The sequence below is a fragment of the Pelecanus crispus genome, chromosome 5 (genome assembly GCF_030463565.1).
Source record: "Pelecanus crispus isolate bPelCri1 chromosome 5, bPelCri1.pri, whole genome shotgun sequence".
NCBI classification, from domain to species: Eukaryota; Metazoa; Chordata; class Aves; order Pelecaniformes; family Pelecanidae; genus Pelecanus; species Pelecanus crispus.
Genome location: NC_134647.1, coordinates 50,057,414 through 50,073,137, shown reverse-complemented (window position 1 = coordinate 50,073,137; position 15,724 = coordinate 50,057,414).

Below are 15,724 nucleotides of genomic sequence, written 5' to 3'. Positions count from 1 at the left end.
AATCCTGTCCCTGTGACTGAGTCAGGCTGTAAGCCTGGAGCAAGTCGCACAAACCGTTCTCCTTTCTGCTTAGTGGAGTTATAAATATTTATTGTTCTTATCTTGGTGCTGTGAGAATTAGGCCAAGCCAGGTGTTTCCCAATTAAGCACCTGAGGACAATGGCATAGGAACATGTAACTACAAGGTGATCCGTGGGAAGCGCAGTTATAGGATGAGCTGGCTCTCCTGTAGTACATACTCTTCCTTTCAAGAAAGCGCAGTGGAAAAAGGTGTAAGCTACTGCATTTAGTGTGTGGGCAAAAATGGGCAATCACCAGGCTAGGAAATTCTCCCATATCCTTGTAAAGGGTTTAGATGGGGGAGGTTGTTGCTGGTTGGGGTTTTTTTGGGTGGTGGGGTGGTGTTCTTTCATATGGTGGGCATGCAGCATTTTCCAAAGAAAAAATTAGGTTCCTGCTATTTGGAGAAATGTGGGTGCTGCCAGCTCTGGAGCATGTTGTGCAAGTACATGAGGAAATGTCAATGCATAGTGCTGAGACAGTAAAGCAGGTAGTGTAACAGAGCAGTTTGTAATGACCCATCACAAAGTGTCTCAGATCTAAAGTTGCCACCTCCCCAGCTTTACAGGTGCACTGAAATGTGGTGTGCCTTGCAGTGGGGACAGCTAGAACTGTCCTCTGTGCTCGCAACCATGAGGGCAGACCACAGTGCTTGCATTCACACACCCAGCTGTAAGTGGGTCTTAATTAGTTGACTGACAGTGCTGTCTTTCAGAAATTCATTAAGGTCATCTGTTAATACAACCCCCTGAAACCTGAGTAAGCCTGAGAGTCTCATAGAGTGCAGAGGTCAGAGGCAGAAGTTAGCTGCATGGGGATGGTTGCATTCAATAGGGATGGGCTTGCATGCTGGAGAACATACATCCCTGGCCATTGCAACTGTCTCTTATAAAATCCTTACTGCTTTAAATCTTTTTTTTTTTTTTTTAAATGTAAATGTGCAATCTCATCTCTTCTGGTGAGAGCAGAATATCCTGGGAGGGTTGTCAAGTCAAACAGCAACATAGGATGATGTGCAGTGATGGTAAAGTGATAATACATGTAATCACTAAAGCTATTTGTGTCCATTAGTTCTAAATACCAACAGACCTTTCAGGACATCAGCTGCATTGCTACTGATCTCAAGTTTTCCCTTTGTTCCTTTTGCACTATTTTAACAGCACATGACGTGCCAGATGAAGAGCAATCTTTGGAGGGGAAAACATTGCTGATTTAGAAGGTGTGTTGCATTTTCATTAGCTTTTATCATTGTTTTTGACAACTGAAAGCTGTTCCTTAAACTTTTATTTGAAAAATGCTAATGGGGTGGAAAAAAATTTTCCTGGTTAGTTCTGCTGATCATCAGTGTATTAGACCATATTTTGTAATGCTTATGGTGACTTCACATACATATTTTAAGAGACTGATCTTTCTCTAACTTCTTTACTTTCCTGTCTTTATGTCAGGCTTTCTGAGTGAAGAAAGCAAAAATTACAACTTCTTCATAGAGGAGATTTGAGACCTTTCTGTGTCCCAAAAGTCACTTCTTCAGCAAGAAAAAGGCCAGAAAAAAGCCCAAACCCTATGTGTATGCCTGAAGCTACTGTTTAATTTCTATGAGCTTTGGATCTGTTGTAGCCCGAGAATAGCAGTTCCTATTACCGATGCTCATCCTTCTATTGTCATTAGGCCAGATGGACTAGCCTTACTACGGGTAGAAATGACCATTTAATAAAGTGTTTCCTTTTTATTCAATATGAAAGAATGCTTTCTACTTAGTAGCAAGTAGAATTTTGTGACTTTGGCCTTCACAGAGAGTTTTCTGTTTACCCAAAAATTACAAATTTTTTTACTATTTTCTCTTATTGCATATTGAATGTCTGAGGTAGCGCAGGAAGAAAGCACCATGCCTGTGTATTTGTAATGAAGGCTTATTTAATCCTTTTAATATATTGCAGCTGTAAATACAAAAAAAGTGTCTTCTAGTGGTAAATTATAGTTACAGAAGAGAGGGAAATTTAAAAAAAAATCTCTAAACAAACTGTAAAAGGCAAGATGCATTCTGTAAAGGACAAAGCCAATTAATAAAACTTGCTTTCTGAGGTAAGAGGTTTTGTTACAAGTCCAGTAAGTAAATATGAGAAATATTTTTCTAGGCACAAATTTGCTGCTCTCCATATGTGCAAATCCTGCTGAAAATGCTGTTCTGTGTCTGGGTTTATTGAAGGCTATAAATCAGCAGGATGCTGCTAATCCCCAGCAATTTGTGGGACATTGCCTATAAACTGGGAGGTATGAAACTTTGGGGACTCACGGAAGCGAAAGAATGAAAAGTAGAGGATCTTCATCAGCAAGATGTGATTGCACATTTATGTTCTGAGCTACGAGTGGGTGGTTGGTCAGCTGGTACATGTGCCCAGAGTGTCACCTTGGCTCTTGCCTCTATTGATAAGTGTCTGAATTTTAACAACATTTCCCTTTACCCAAGCACTAATTTGAATCTTGCTTCTCTGCCCATTTTTCCTGGTTTCCATTTGCAGAATTCCTTCCCTGTTTATTCTTGTCCCCTCCATCAAATGATAGTGGCCACCAAACTTACCCAGTGGATGGGCAGCTTCTTAAGCAAGCAAGCCAAGAGAAGGAGCAGCTATGGATTTTAATGTTCAGGTTGCTGGAGTTTGGGGGAATAGGGTAGAGTAACATGGAACTGGAACAAGGCATTATTCACCCCTACCTAGGCAGCGGCAATGCCTCAGTGTAGCAGAACCAAGTGTGTGAGGCTCTGCGCATACTCTTGGGAGGGTAGGCATCCTTCTGTGCTATCAACAGTGACAGATTGCCAAGGACCCTAATCCACAGCTCCTCAGTGTCATTGAAGCCTTCTCAGCAACTTCAGTGCACTGCAAGGTGTGATCTGCAGCACCAAGCAGAAGTGGTTGAACGTGTATTTGCATGATTTGCATGGTTAGGACATGCGTGCTTCAGCCCTGGCCGTGATCTGTTTCGTAGCTACTACACAAAGTGCTACGTTTCCAACAGACTGTTCATTTTTCATGCCATGTTCTGTGTGTTGTGTAGTTCTTGCTGTTAGTCAAAATGCATGTATTCTGAATAAGACACTGGGCAGGGGGTTGGAGCATGTCAGTATCATATGAACCAAATGCTTTTCAGCTGGTCCCCACCTTTAAAAAAAAAAAAAAAAGGGGGGTGGGGAGCAAGAGCACTATCCATCCTTGGTCATGTATGCATTTAGATTTGCAAGAGGCATTAGCATCATTATGTAAGCAAAATCAATGTCAAGGTTGGAGGTCAGAATTTCAGACCGGTTGCCAGAGCGTTGTGGAGGGAGCTGAAGGCCATAAGTACCTTTAGTGATCTGCTCCCAACGACAACTGTCAGGCACCAAGCCAGATAGCTTCTAGTCAAAAACACTGAGTACCCTGCAGCTCCCTTTGCATTCAGAGATGATCAGGTCCCTTACATTAAGGTGGGTAAATACAGATTTAAGAGTCAGCCTTCAGAGCTGCTTTGACCGTTTGCACCAGGAGTTGTGTTACCCAGATGTGCAAAGACAGGCTTATTATACGGATAAATGGAAATTTCCTGGGCTTACCTGAAGGAAAAACATGGTGTATCATGTAGTGAGTAAATCACTGTGTTTGTGGAAAAAACATAATTTCAAAACACTGGAATGGGACTTTATTTGCTTAAAGAAGAGGTCATATGATAGGAAGAAAATATAAACCAGGATGGGTTGACGTAGAATGCTCTCAGCTTTGCTGCAGGTCACTTGGACTGATGAGAGGGTTATGGGATTGGATTATTTGCTCTATCCGCTTTAGAAGAGTTAAAGCTGTTCTTTATTTGTGAGATGGAAACATTTTAAATAGATGCAGTCCAATGTTTCATTTATCCTTAAGGCTTTGCCGATTAGGAAGTTCCCTATGTGACTACCCCTGGCTTCAGCATTGTGTTATGTTAAAAATCATAGGATTAAAAAAAAATCCCTTTCTCTTCCTCTTTTTTTTTCCTCAGAAATTATTAATCTTTTATGGATTGCACATTTATTTCTGGATTTCACTCTGAAATGCGAAATTAGCTCAACATCTTTCACATCAGCTTCACTTCTACCACAGTACTACTATGTTTTGTATGGAAAGGCAGAGTGCAGATATTTTAAAACAGGACTTGTTTTATTATTTCAGAAAAAATATTAGTTGACATTAATAATGTCAAATTTAAATTATCATTAACCAAAATTTTTTATTTGAAAAAGTGTAATTTTGTATATTAAATGGTGAATGTCTTTTGAAACTCAGGATTCAAATTTTTGGAGCATGTTACATATTTGTTGGAGCGGTTACATAGTTGTTACTATTGTGATGAATTCATCCTTTCTGGTTTTTTTATTCTGTCAGGAAACCTATTATTCATTTATCTTCTTTTTTTAAAAAATTGGATATATCAAGTGGGGTGGAAGAGGAGGATGGTTGGATGCTAAGGAAATGTCTATTTTAAGTGAAAGCAGAACAGCCAACATTTACAAATGCAGATATTTAAGGGTATGAACCTCAATCCATGTTTAACCTCAGTGCCTAGCCCAATTTGTCAGATGGATTGAGCATTTCACCACTGTACTCTGAAAATCAGGACAGAGTTTTGAGTTGATGTGTAAGTACATATTTAATTTCTGAACTATCAGTAAACATCTGTATGTCTGCTAGAATTGACACGTCCTTCAGAGTATTGGTTGGAGTTTATTGCTGTAATTAGCAAAGGCATGATGAATGGCAGAAGCACAGGGGAGGTTTGTTTGTTTTTTTTTTTTTTTTTGCCAAGCGCAACAGATGTTTGGCAGTGCATATAATCCCTATAATTTGTCAAAAATCACTGACACCAGAGCTGTAACTCTAGCAGTGACTGGAGACAGGCATTTAGAGAGGTTGATAGCCAGCATTTTATGGAAAAGGGAAGAAATTTGTTGTGAGGTTAATTAGAGATCTAGAAGTAGTACCCTGTAGGGACTTTGATCAGACTCTTAGTAGTCCTTTCATCAAAAAAAAAAAAAAAAAAGGGTGCCTGCAGGGGAGGGCTGGGAGGAACCAAAACTTGTGAAGTTAGGAGAACATCCACTGTCTGTTTTGGCGTAGGGCTTGATCACGAATGCCTCCTAAGGCTCTGGATATGCAAAAATTTGCCGACAGAAAACAGTTAGCAAAATAGGTTTGGCACAGAAATGATAATATTTAATTCTAGTGTGGGTTGCTTTTTTTCTTTCTTAGCTTGGTTGAAGTTTTTTTCAAATGTGTATTTGTTAACTGTAAAAATAAATCAGTAGAAATTCTTGCTTTTGGTTTCTTCATATATACGCTGTGTTATCATTATCTGCACAAGGCAGGCTTGACCTAGCCAACAGGCTCCCTGTAAATGCAAGGTCCACCTAAGCAGTCTTCCTCTCAAATTTGAGAGAATTAAGCAGTTTTTAAAAAAAGTTGTTCATGACAGCTTTCAAATGAATGTATTCTTCATTCTTGGCCTTCTCCGAACAATTAACATGCATCCTCTGAGATGCGTGAAGATTTTGTTTGCTGCTTTCCCATCATTTGAAAAGTTGTATTATCTTCCAGTTCCAACACTCTAACATGGAATTAGTACCTTTCTCTGCAGCTGGACCTACTCACCCTGCCTGGACAGAGTGCAGCATCTAATGCTTTGGGCAAGCTAGGGCAGTAGCTCTTGACAGGGAGTATTTATTAACTTCTTAGCAGCTTAATTAGATTTACATATGTCGTGCAGTGATGATTCAAGAGTCAAGTAAGTCAGAGCAGACCAAGTAAGACTGTGTTATGGTAAGGAAAGGGATATCGATGAAGGAGGTATCTTCAACCTGTGCTCTCAAAAATTTCTTGTGTCTTCCAGCCTGCTGCCTTGGAGCTGTTCCTGTAGGACTGACAGAGCTGTTCAGATAGGTCTCTCTTGTGACTGCCAGGTGCTTGCTGTTTTTCCATTCCCTTTCTCACCCTTCTGGTAAAGTGTCCTGAGACTCCACCAAGTACATCTCCATGTTTTAGAGAAGTTGACAGAGTCAGTTGTTCACATCAGCTTGTTACAGGCATTTAACTTAAGGCACCAACAACAGGAAGGTGTTTTTTCTCAGCTTTATCTAGTCAATGTGTGGGGGTAAGCCCTTCAGGTGGCTTTGCAGAAAATGAGTCTGTATTGACTTTTTCAGCTGGAGAGACTAGCTGTGTAATGTAGGTAATTGGGTTGGGTTGGTGTGAATCTCCCATCCTTCTGGCTGTTACATTATCAAGTGAATATTCATTCTGTATTAATAGCTTTCAGCCACTCTATTAATATGGGAAGAGCCACTACCTAAAGGTGGGATAGTTCAACAGTTGTGTGATCTCTCCTCCCAACCATCCACTAATGTTTCTTATGCATGCAGAAATATGAATAAAAAACTGGTTTTCTTCTCTTCTGACACTTACACTAACACATGTATGGCTATCTACATGTGCAGCCATTGGACACAAAATTGCCTTCCCTTTAGAGAGCAGAAACTGAAACTTGCTAGTTTAGGGGATTAATTTCCATATTTATCTTAAATGGGAAGATCCACATGCAAAAGTGGTATATCTGTCAAAAGGCAGCAAAGACACTGTGTGGAGGAGGGTGCAGGCAATCTTGAGGTGGATCAATATATCCAAATTAGAAGAAAAAAATTTCCTTTGAACTGTAAAGCTGTTGTCAGCTGGATGTGTAACAACAGATTTTTTTTTTTTTTTCCACTTGCCTATTTACCAAAAAATGCAGTAACCATTTATAAAATAATTGATTAAATGGAACGGGACTTGGATGTCCGTCAACCAGCTGCAGCTTCACAGTGTATGCTACAGGGTTGCCTGGCCCCCTTGGTTGCAATATCAGAAATAATGTCATCTCCACTGACATCCCCATGGCAACTACAACTGCATGAAGTAAAAGCAATAGTAGGAATGTATTCCTCATGTTAACTTTATTAATCAGAAGATGAAAGCCAAAGCGGACAATGTTATGTGGCCACAGAGGGCCCTGGAGAGCTGTAATTCCTGCAGCGGTTATGTCAGGTCCATGGCTTCCTGGTTTATCCCTTTACTGGACAGATCTTTTATGCCATTCATGTCATTCCAGAGGCTTCATCTTTTTCTTTGGATCGTGTGATTGACTCTTAATTATAAATGGTGAACTTTCACCAGCTAAATTGTAAAGAGCTTTGCGTGTGGCTTGTAAAACTGCATGAAATTAGAATTAATGTTCTCACTTCCTTTGCAGACCAAAAGTAAGCAAACTGGGGTTGCAGTTATGCAGCAACTAAGGCAGTTACACAAGATGCTCTGAACGTATAAATAAATGTCACAATTTGGAGAAAAGGCCAGCAGCTTAAAACACACGCTTTTCCTGTCCTGCTCGAAAACATAGCTCAGATAAACAGCATAGTAAAGCCTTTCCCTGGGACTTGCTTTTATTTATGTAAAAACTGAAGTGCAAATTCTGGGACAGTTTTTCTGTGTACAGTTAGTTGTTTCTAAGACTGCTTCACAAAGACTGTCATGGCTCTGTCCTGAAATTAATTCCAAATATTTTAGCCTTACCCATCGTCAGGCTACATTTGTATCACCTCATAAGAAGCCAGCCTGGCTGCAGCCATCTAACAGTGATCTTTTTTGAAGGCGTCTAATGTTCAGATGACCACAAGAAAAGGGAATCTGCAGATGTTGTAATAAGCAGCAGGAGGTACCAGGAAGCTTATTTGCTTAGGGGAGAGTAGGGGAAAAGAAGGGAAAGGGAAAAAGGAAAATGAAGGGAACAAAATGATCTTATCGGAAAAGGTCTTACTGTAAATGCCTCTGATTCATTTCATCTGCTTTGTATGTGCACATCAGCACGGTGTGCACACCAATACAGCACTCAAATGCCAATTTACCTCCTAGGGACAGAATTTGGAGCAAAGCCCAGGTGAAGCATTACTATCACCTGCGTGATGTGAAAATGCTTACGCAAAATACAAGAAATAACAGTATCACAGATACTGCAGTCCTAGGTATGGGCAAAGATGCCCGAATTCCTTTGGTTCCTCAGTGCTAATCTTAAGGGTAAATGGAAAATATACTGAGCAGCACGAGTTTCTAGTGAATAAAATAGGAAATGAGTGGTAAGTGTCTGAACACAATGTTCCTTGTGTTGTAGGAAGTTGCTGCAGGATTTAGGTACCTTCTGCAAGGTGTCAGAGCAGCCCCTGTCTTGTTGCTATTGTGGCTGACATGGTAAGATAAGCCAGGTCCTGACCTCTTCTGTTTGCAGCAGCTGGCCGTAGGGTCAGGAGAAGTAAGAACAAGAGATAACTGAAGGTGTTCTGATGGAGTTTTCTCTCCTCCCTCTGGATTTGTTTATGCAGCAGAGTGTAACATTTGGTTAAACCTGTGCCGCTGTAGGAACCTGACTGCAGCTGTGCAATTAGCTGCAGCAGACATGGGAAGTGGTTGGAGTGGCAGTCACATGCAGTGTGCTGTATTTAGGAAAGGAGAGCAATTCTGTGAGCATTAGAAGTAATGAAATCTGATTTTTCTAGGGTTTTTTTTTTTTCTAACGATTTTGGTGTCTAAAAGCTTTTCGCTGTGGCTTCAGCACTTAAAGGGGCTCTATTTGTAGATTCTCTAGTGTTAAAAGAGTAAGATGTGAATGCATGTGAGAGCACTCACGCTCCCTTTGGGAGAATTAGGCTCAGGCACAAAGCCAGAGGGTATCATAAATCAGAGAAAAACTATGCTGTTTCAGATTACCATCATGTCAGTTATTTGGATTTACATGATAAATGACTGTTACAGCATTAACTGTCCCATTTACTGTACACATGTGAATCAGTTTCTAAGAGCCTCGTTTATTGATGTGTTCCAACAAGCTCTCTTAAAAAAAATCAAATTATAATTCATTTAACTATTTAACAGTCGATAAACACTAGGTTGGTCTGTATGACCGCAAGTCTATATTAATACCTATATTTTAAATATTGTAGGAGAGTCTTGGATGATGCATCAATATTCATAGAATCATAGAATGCTTTGGGTTGGAAGGGACCTTTAGAGGTCATCTAGCCCAAACCCCCTGCAGTGAGCAGGGACATCTTTAACTAGATCAGGTTGCTCAGAGCCCCATCCAACCTGACCTTGAATGTTTCTAGAGATGGGGCCTCCACTACCTCTCTGTGCAACCTGTTCCAGTGCTTCACCACCCTCATTGTAAAAAATTTCTTCCTTATAGCCAGTCTAAATCTATCCTCCTTCAGTTTAAAACCATTGTTCCTTGTCCTGTCACAACAGGCCTTGCTAAAAAGATATTCATACTAAACAGAAGAGTACAATAAAATTCTAAAGTCTTAAAATGATTGCTACTGTATTTTAAATAAATAGCCACTTTCTGAAATGATTTATTAAGTAATCTAAGTAAGATCTGAATAAACGCATTCTAGTGTGTTGTTTACCATAGGCTGTGGATTACTGGCATCTCCAAGACAACTTGTTTCGGTGGCCTGAAACCCTTTTTGGATGAGCTACAGAACTTAACTAATCTTGAGAGGATGCAGGCAAGGATAATGTGAACAAAAATTTGCACTCATTGGGAAAGATGGTCTCCTGAAAAGCAGAGGGCCTGGAGGTGGCTGTAGTGTGGACGTTGAGGAAGTCTCCAAGGTCTAAGGGCACTATATTCAGACCTTGAATGGTCAATGTTTCTTCATGTTTCTTCATCTGATAGAACCTGACTTCTCCTAACTCTTTCTGAGGGTTTACTTCATCCTGTTTGCCTTAAGGCTTAGCAAGGTTATTTTTAGCTAGGCTGTATTTTCAAACGTGCCTCTTGCCTGCAACCAAATGCGATATGTAATAAAATAAACCTGGACAGCATCCAACATGCAAGAGAATGAAGGTGAGAGAACTGAGGTCTCCCCAAGACCAGTTTTGCATGTCGTTGAGGGTTCAAAGGACAACACCACTGTACTTAATGGTCAACAGCATTGATATGCTTGGATTTAACTTAAAATTGTCAGTGAAGGCATTTCATCATTGTGTGCTTCCAAAGAGGTGAGATCCAAGGCTTTATCTCATAATTTCTTTCAGAACAGTCTTGGTTTGCTTTATTTAAAAATTTCAAAAGTGTTCCTTAAGGGATCTCTGAGAAGAGGAATAGCTAGTATCTTTTCTTCTTTAAGCTTAGACAGCATCCCTGCTATAAGGAGAGATAGGAATGTGCAGTTATCTTTGGGTACCACTGGAGGCAGCTATTTTAATAGGATTCCAGCAATTATGAAGGACAGGACTCAGCAACACAATTATTTTATTTGATACTTTGTGTCAAAATGACAAGACTTTATTATAACATGCTTTCATCTCAAATTAAAATAAAATATTTAATTCCATGCAAGGGAACTCTCCTTAAGATATTGCATAAATGAAGTCTTTTAAGAATATTTTAATTATGATGTGATATTGTGGATGACTTATACTACTGAAACAGCAAGGATATGCAAATAGAAACATTTAATTTCAAGATGCCATTTAAATTTATTACTTTAATGTTTTCAAAACAAATATATTGCTTTTGTGGCAGTTCTCATCAACACTGAAACAGTTTTTTTTAAGAAAAACTTTGATAACATATTTTCACCTGTCTTTGTGCAAGACTTGTTAGCCAGCAGTTTTTTTATAAGGCTGAGAAAGACCAAGAACTGAATCTGCCACCCAGCGTGGCTGAGTTTAGGCTGAAATTACTGCTGCTCTTACAGTTCACAGAGCCTTATTCAGATGGCTCACTTAAGTAACAAGAGTGGTAATCTGGAAATTCCTTGGAAGGGCTTTGAACGTGTGGAGTTTAGTAATGCAGCAGGTACTTGGTTGGAGCAGCTGAGATGGCTCATTAAAGCCCAGCATAGCGCGCTCTGCAGGAATCACCTTCAACGTTCCTGCAACGTTGCCATCCCTTCCTCTGATTGAATGCAGTGAGAAAACCTATTTGGCGTTTGCTCACTGCAATTTCTTGCATTTTCCTTCTTTCTCTTCTATTATCTGTGCCTGTTAGAGTGGAAAGGGTTCTGGATCATCAAAACCAGTTTCTTGTTTTGGCAGGCAAATATATGGAGCTATTTTTCAGGCTTATCGTACTTCCTCTACTTGTTGTTGCCCTTATCTTGCATGTCTGTCCAAAATGAAAATGCCAATGAAAAATCAAAATGTTAATTTCAGCTTGAAAAAAAGAATTAATGAAAGAGGTGACATGAATTCACAAAGTCTTTCACTTGGAATAGTTGGAAGGGATTTTTTTGTTTTGTTCTGATATTTGTTCTTTTACCCAGAAAGTGCTATTCCCCTAATTTTAGTCAACTCTGCTCATACCTGGTATTGGGTAGGCCCCATTTCTCTCTTTCATTTTTTGTTCTTCTGCTTATACTTCTTTTGATATCTTTCTTCCAGTAAGCAGCAGAACAGGAATTGCTCTGTACTTGGATACTGATTTTGAAAATTGCTCTACAGCTTTCACTTGAACTCCATAGGCATTGAACATTAAAGGCAAACACTGTGGTTTATGCTTGTTGCAATATAATGGAGTTCTCTCTGTGATTTATAGCATGTTCCAGCTTGCATTTAAATCATTGAGAAACATTTCACTGTATTGGGACTCAGGCTAAATCTTAGTGCTTATTCAAGGAAATCAGAATTAAGGTTATAATTCAGTCTAATTGTGGTTAGCCATATACCTTAAAATGAAGCCTATTATGTAGTTTAAGAAGGGGTAGCACTGAAAGCTAGTTACCAGAGTCTCCAGCTGAGTTCCCTGCATCCTTTTGCCATGTTAAACATACCAAATCATGGAGGCAACCTGATTTTTCTTTCTTCTCCTTGCTCACCAGTGTCTAACCAGAGTGCTCTACAGTCTCTGGAGGGTTTTGTGTCCACAGGTGGCTTGTGGAATATGGGTTTGTTATTCTGGTTTCACACCACTGGCTATCTGAAAGTGGTCTAAGAAGACAATAGGTCTAAAAGACAGGGTAGAAATTTAAGGGTGATGTAGATATTTCCTAAGTTCTTGCATCTTCTACATTTAAGGCTATTCTGAAGTTGCACAGCTTTCGCATATAGTGAGAATCACAGCCTCCTATAACTGCAGTTAGTTGCACAACTGAGCTGACTAATCCCTGTAATCCAGTCTAGTGCAATATTTATTGAAAATTTTCCCCACTGAGGTGGGGCTACTGATTGTATCAGTCAGGCCCTTTTTTCTGAATTGGTGCTCTCTTTGCTCTTTTTTTTTTTTTTTGAGGGCTGGAAAGGGGCAGGGATGTCCTTTAATAGTGTAATTCACCCAGGAAAAAACTTTGCAGTTGAGATGAGGATATGAACAGATGGCATCATGAGTATTTTGAAGACGTAAAATACCTGTAGGGCTTTTGCACTTTGTAAATTAGGAATAAGGGAACCCTGTGATGGCTTCAAGATCCATTGCTGCTAGCGATGAATTCCCTTTATCACTGAAAACCAGTAGTTGCATATACTGGCATATAGCAATCATCTTCAGCTATGCAATTTACTCTCAAGTTGCATTATTTTAATTATTATCTTTCATTCCCTAATGCATTTCCCTATGATTTTAGCTGTGCTGTAATTAGAATTGCTAGGATTAGACATTAATATTTATAACAGAGATCAGCTTAAAATCCCATTCTGAAATAGGATGAAGTATTCACATATAATTCTAGCAATCTGGTATATATCAGCTGCAGAAGAGTGACTTTATATTCAAACTGTTCCCTCGTGCCAAGAAAAATTCAAGTACTTGCAGAAAACTTGTAAAGCTGTTGATTGTGAAGATCATATTGTTTTTGTAAGCAGGTTGGAAGCAAGAATCTAAAATGTAATTTTGCCCCAAGGTTTCTTGACCACTTAGAACTGTACAATTCACAACATGCTCATCTTCTGGGGATCTCAGCTGTAGAAAGCAATCTTTCAGTATCAAAAAATGGGGGTTTAATGGACTGTTATATATACTACGTTTTCTTTGTTTGCTTACATCATGGTTATTTTCTAAGGATTGACATATATATATGTCAATATATATTTTTTTTTTCTCTCTATACATATATATATAAAAAATATGGCTGTTCTTATGCCCCCTGCCAAATCCAAATCTGAGCACAAATGACAAAGACGTGCCACTGAGAATAGCAAAATACTGATAGGTAAGTAAAGCAGTCTCTGCATCTCCACTGAACTGTGGACCTGATGATTTTTTCCATTGCTGTCAATGGCAGATTGCCCTCAAAGTAGGTAGGCTCACCAGCTAGACAGGGACATTTTCTTAATCTTTTCAATGTAACATGTCATTTATACCTTTAGTTACATACTTGCAACCTGCCTAAAATTAATGAATAGTGAAATTTCTTGTCCAGTACATTTGGTTTATTATTCTTTCACGCCAATATTTATACTTACCAAAACATTCTTTTGCAAGAAAACAATTCTAAGCCTGAAGTTAGACACCTGGGTAAGAAGGATTTACCCTAAAGTTAGGATATAGAGTTTCTTGGAGGCTCTGAAAGTGATGGACCCAGACATGAAAATATTCTGGGGATTATCCCAGACATCTGAGCCCTTCACTCACCCTTCAGCAGAGTGCAGAACTCCATCCCAGTACAGGGAGAAGAAGTGGCGTGTTTATGTTCTCTTGCAGATTCTTATATACAGGTTAGTACTCAAAGATAGTTACAAAAAAAAGCAGAAATCCCATTTTGAATTAAATCAATGGCAAAATCAAATAGAGAGAGATGGGATTCCATGCAAGGATCATAAAAGCTCTGTTAAATTAGACATAAGTGTCACTTCCGATAGCCTGGGCACACACTGTCAGCAGCTCAGGGGTCAGATTTCTAATATATTTCCTCTTCCCCAAAATGACTCCATCTGGAATGAAGCACCACTTACTATCCATGCTAGAGCAAAACCTGTATTTATTTAAAGTACGAATAATGACAGCTCTTGTAGCTTGTTATTTTCAGCTTAATCAAAACAGCCTGCCAAATTCATAACTGGAAATCTGGCATTAGTTTTTATCTCAGCAGCTACATTTCAGCCTGATGCCAAAGGTGAGGCTCTTCTGAGAGACTGTATCAGTTAGGTTTATCTATTAGAACATTTAATACACTGCTAATAAATTTTAGCAGCTGTGGCAATCTTCAAAACACCATATTTTATTCCCCTACTAAAATAAATCTTGAAAAGCAATCAACATACAAATCACTCTACCTGAGAGGCTCAGTTGCTCAGCTCCACTTTTTCTAAGCGCTGACAAATGTCCTTGGTGGTTTCTAGGAGAGGAGTTGGATTACAACTGACCACAGATAGACCTGGTCTCAGATTTACATCTCTGTGTAATGATGACCCTTGCACAAATAGCTTTGGACAGGTAATAGGATTACCATAAGTGAATTAGAAAATTCTGTTCATTAGTTTGAGCCAATGAAGTTGCAGACTGGATAGAGGTTTAGAGGATTTAGTGCATAGGTATAATTGGGAAGGGAGAAAAACAACTGAGTCTAAAGAATAGATACAGATGGCACCTTTGTATTATAGAGCAAGGGGTATTAAAAATGCTGAAGATACACAGATGGATTAAAAGCACAGTGTAAGAACTTGTTACTGTGTGCAGGAAAACTACCCTTACAACCTTGATGGCCTTTTAAATATTTCTGAATTTTGGTAGGACTCCTGTTTATAAAAAGGATAAAACATGGAAATCATGCTAATATTTAAGTAAATCACCCAGTCATACCTAGCTACTCATTAATTTAAAAAATGAAGTACTTACAGAGTACAAATGAAAAAAGGGGGAGAAGGAATTTTTTTCTATGGGAAACTATAAATTATGTCTTATGTGGTGTTAAGAAACAGTGACATTCAGAGCAGCTGGAAATGGAAGATTTGTATTTAAACATCTGCAGCTGTGGCTCTTGTATGTAGTTGGATGTTTTGCAACCAAGAAGGTCCCATCTCTCACCCACACTGGTGCTCAGACGAGCTTAAGGAGGATGGCTCTGTGGAAATACCGACAAGTAGTGAATGCCAACAGAGGTGAGGAAGGGTTGGGGACCCTGGCTTCGGTGCACATGCCCACGCATCTCCTGGTGAGGCAGTGTGGAAATGACCCAAGTGCAGTGCAGTACCTTAACCAAGACTACTTTTCCCCTTCAGCCCATGTCTCGTTTTGCTTGTGCAGTCAAGGAGAACTGGGAAATGCTGCCACTGACACCCCATGGGATGGTGGGAACTGCTGTGCTTGGAGCTGTTTGCTCTCTCTTGCAGCATGTTTCTTTTGGGCTTCTTCCTCTCTACATGGACCCTGAATTAGCAGGTGGGTTTATCCCACTAGAGGTTTCATGATGTCTGCTGGGATAAAACTAATCCAAAAAATTAGTGTGAACTGCATTCCTTTTATGGTCTGCACAGTTTCAGTCCATCATTAGCTTTCAGCTCATTCAAAGTGCTTCTGCAGCAGTAATGGAGATAGTTTATTGTTGCACCAAAGTCAGCAAATTTGACTCAGTAAAAACAACATATATAGAAGGAGAACTTGCTGCATAGGTGTGACATGAGGTTTACTG